Raw genomic sequence first — 4,768 nt, forward strand, 5'->3', positions numbered from 1 at the left:
TAGAAAATAGTTCCAGTTAATTGTCTTAAATTCGTTCCATCCTTAAAGGGTCATCTAAAATTACACCTGGGTAGATTTGGGTTACCTAGTTAGAACAAAATAGCAACAGGTTTAGAAAGCATAATATCTCACTAGGTCTACAGCAGGGGTGTCAAAGTCCCTCCTCAAGGGCCGCAATCCAGTCGGGTTTTCAAGATTTCCCCAGTGAATATGCATGAGATCTATTAGCATACAATGAAAGCAGTGCATGCAAATAGAGATCATGCATATTCATTGGGGAAATCCTGAAAACCCGACTGGATTGCGGCCCTCGAGGAGGGACTTTGACACCCCTGGTCTACAGAAACACTGGATTTTCAAACCTAGCTATGTAGTTGTTGGCGAAGAATGTGGTAACTTTCCACTAGTGATCTAAATTCAAACTTTATTTATTTACTTATATTTTTGATAAACTGCTGTTCCAGGACTTGGCCAAGCGGTTAATTTGTGTATAACGGTAAATAAATTCATTAATAGAATTAATACGAGTGTCTCTACAGCAGTTTAATGGCGCATGATGCCACTTTGTGTGGAAAAGCTATTTAATGTTCAATAATTTTTATTGAGTTTTAAAAATAAAATATACATAACAAAAATCTTAAAAAGAATTTTTAAGAATCTCAACTCAGTTAATACATTGTAGATATAGAAATTCAAAGAAATCAACAATCAATTATCATCACAACACAAACACGACAAAGAACGGCCCAACATTCCCTCCTCCCTTCCCATCCCCCCTTCCCCCCTCCACCCATCCCATTTCCAAATATTACTAATAAATAGTGCTTCACTTTATGATTACAAATGTAATGAGTTCATTATTTAATAACGTTCTGATCTGAATTAAAGGCGGTTTTGTTTTAAAAATCAGGCTTTAGCTGTTGCCACAGGTGTTGCTCTGTGACAGGATACTTCCGATAGATGTTTTACGTGGGTCTACTGGACGATAATTTTTAAGAATTCAGCTGCTTCTCCTGCAGCACCTGAATGATGTGTTACTGCCCCACTCTCACCGCACAGGAGGCAGGCAAGTGTCACTTTGGACTGAAATTGGACTTTAGGGGTTCAACCGACCAGAACTTCAATGCCAAAAGTGTTACCCAAACTAAAGTTCGACCTGATCATTTTCTTTGTGTGTATGGTTTTTGAAAGGTGATATTTCTCCGGACCCTGTACAGAGAAAGAAACCCTACTGCAAAATATATTTACTACTGTATACATAGATGCTGTCCTTTAGTAACTATAGCGCCTCTAGCAAAAGAAAAGAAAGGGGGGAAAAAAAGAAAAGAAAGGGGAAAAAAAGCGATTCACAAAATCACAGCTTAAAAATCAAGGCACGTAAACACAAAACAAAAATCCATAATTAAACATACGAGAATAATAAGACACGGTAAGTAGGAAAAATAATTCACAGTGATATCACAGACTTAACCTCTGAACTCTTATAATATATTCAAATGTATGCATGGAAATCAGCACAATTTGAATTATACGAATATAAATATTGTGCATCATTTCATGCAATATACCTGTTTAATGAAGAAGTTCCTCTGTTCTGAAACTTACTCTGATGTCTCGTTCTGCTAGGGGGAGGGGAGGGGAAGCAGTGTATGTATATATATATATATATAAATTTTAGATACATAATCTACTGCGATCGGACAGAAAAAGAGCTTCTGAACCAACTGACGATTAAAATTGTTGTTAGAAACCTAGAAATAATAAAATGTCCATAATTTGTATTCTTTCAACAGACAGGAATCAGAACTGACAAAATTCAAGTATGTGATCAAACCTCCCCCCCCCACACACACAATGTCACTATCACCGCTGCACACAGTAGCATTTTACAGTCTAGTCTGTGGATTCTGTGAAATTAGTCACTGACATTTATACGATATAGAAATCTTTTTAGTAATTGTGTCTTGAAGTGATTTAGCTTCTACTGTTTGTATTAGAAAGGGCAGCAAAGATTCACATGTTTCAAGTTTCTCAAAACACACCTTGCTAGAGTTTCCCCAATTTGTCATAGCAGTTTGCTTTCAATGAAACTCCTATTACATATACACTTCTGCAGTCAAATCTTATGTGCATGCATGAATGAGGACCTGCAGAATTGCAGCGCCTGTCATATTGTTTCAAAACCATCCTTTTATACGGGTGAAATTGACTCCATCTGAACTAAACATGCAGTTCTGCATAGAAGAACGAATCTGAGTGACAGAAGAACAAACAGAAAGAACATCATCCCGCTTTCTAATGGTTTCTATTTCAAGTTGTGCAGGCTGCTGAAAGACAGCTGCCGTGGAAAACAATGACAATGGAGTGCTGCTGCACTGTTTGTCATCAGAAGCCTGTTCTTTAGTTCATTTTAATCAATATAAATGCAACAGTAATGACTAGATATCAGTTTAGAAAAGGCAGGACTACTTCTACACCGTTTTACAAGGATAAAGGTGATATCCATAATACTGCAATACATCAAACACTTATCATAGATAAATTAGAAATTTGACTCAGTTAATTTTTTTTTTTTCATACTATGGTTTTCCCTCTGTTTTCTGATATTTACATGAGCTACGGTCTAGGAGGGAAGAGAGGGATAATGTAATCTAATTTAAGAACTTCTCTTTCTATCTCCCTGTAGTTTACCTAGTGGACATTAATATTGTCAAGCCCCAAGCACAAAATAGGCCGGTGATATATCTATAACCACACTGAATGAGCGTGATCTAATACAAAATTGGAAAGAGTAAAATATAAGGGGTCAAGTAAGTCAGACTTGGAAGACTGATTTACGCAATCAGCGTTAATACTGAAAGAAGTATTGATAACCATATGAAAGAAAAATAGGAGTATGGATATAATTTGAACAAAGGAAGTGTGGTGCAGGGGTTAAAGCTGTAGCCTCAGCAGGCTGTGGGTTCAAATCCCTTGCTGCTCCTTGTTGACCCTGGGCAAGTCACTTAATCCCCTCATTGCTCCAGGTACACTAGAGTTTGAGCCCACTGGGACAGAGAGGGAAATATGATAAAGTACCTGGATGTAAACCACTTAGGACAGGGGCGTCCAATGTCGGTCCTCGAGGGCCGCAGTCCAGTCGGATTTTCAGGATTTCCCCAATGAATATGCATTGAAAGCAGTGCATGCACATAGATCTCATGCATATTCATTGGGGAAATCCTGAAAACCCGACTGGATTGCGGCCCTTGAGGACCGACATTGGACACCCCTGACTTAGGATATAAGTGATATATAAATAAATGAATAATAATAAAAATAATAATTATTGCACCTCACTGGTAAAATAGTGACATAATGAATAAATATAACGAGCATTGTATATGTTATATTTAATGCTGAATCTGAATACAAAAATACTGTATAAATATATTACAAATTCTGGTTAAGTGTTTTTTCTTAAATTAATGTTTGAAACGCTGTCTTTATTCTCAGTGCCATTCAGCCCTTCTAGTCCTGCTGTTTTTCTTTTTTTTTAATTTATAACATTTTATTGAAGGAAATAATTAAATATAATATAATACAAATAGATTTCATTTCTAATAGATTCACAATTATTATATTTTCATACATATTTCTATCATTCCTCCAAAATATATTTCCATAAGACCTATATCAACCTCCTACTACCCCACACCTCCCTTCCCCCTCCTATTCACATTGTATTGAAGTAATTAATTAAATTTTAATAAAATATGAAATTTATCATTCCTTCAATATACATTTCTATATGACCTATTTCATCCTACTCCTGCACCCTCCTATTCTCCCCCCCTACCCCCCAAATGGAAGATGACACATATTAACAGGTATTGCAAAGTTATATATGTTTCCAAAGCTTCAATGTAAAATATATTGCTGTTTTTCATAGAGTCTGGCTGCATTTTTATTTATGTGTGCGGATCCTACCTATGCTGAGAAACTCTTGTCACCTTGCTCATGCTGCAAAACATTTATTGGAAGAAGAGACAGAGAAATGCCTAAACCAGAAAAGGAGGAGGGGGTTAAATGAAGACAAGCAGAGCTTCAATCTCAATTGATGGCAGTTGGGATGAAAAGGAAAAACCAAGCACCTGGGTTTGGACAGAAGAGACACCAGAGGGGCAGGCAAAGAGCAAGTGACATGCAGGGCTGTAGAAATGGTAATAAAAATAGTTCCCAGTGTAACAATGTCTGTACTGCCAGCCAAATTTCCTATATCTTTTTAATGAAATAACTATTTCAAAGGGGGGGGGGGAAAAAAGCAGCGGAATAGGAAACTTGTCCCTTTGAAAGATATATATATATTTTTTCAATTGTGAGAGTTTTGCTGCTAAAACAGACCCAGTTACTGTAGCACCTGTAGGAAGGGAAGCATAAAGCGAAGACAAATCCGTTGGGAGGCTTCGATGCTGTCATCCTTTGGGCTCTGAAGGACACTCAGTTGGCTGCAGGCGATTGCCCTAGTGGAGTTCCAGGCAAATTCCAGACGTGGTGGCTGGGTGTCCAGTAGCTGGCATTACGAAAACCCGTGCGGATATTTTATAGGACAGGGGAAAACTGAGCCAAGACTCCATGCTGAGATGGGGACAGTATAAATGAAATGGAGGGTTGTGTCTGTAATGAAACCTGGGGGAAGTCAGAGCTGGTTTCCTGCTAGTGTTCCGTGTCCATGGCAGTGAGTATCACGAGACTTATTCACAAGCATGTGCACAATGTAGCGTTTTAA

The sequence above is a fragment of the Geotrypetes seraphini genome, chromosome 8 (genome assembly GCF_902459505.1).
Source record: "Geotrypetes seraphini chromosome 8, aGeoSer1.1, whole genome shotgun sequence".
Taxonomy (NCBI): Eukaryota; Metazoa; Chordata; class Amphibia; order Gymnophiona; family Dermophiidae; genus Geotrypetes; species Geotrypetes seraphini.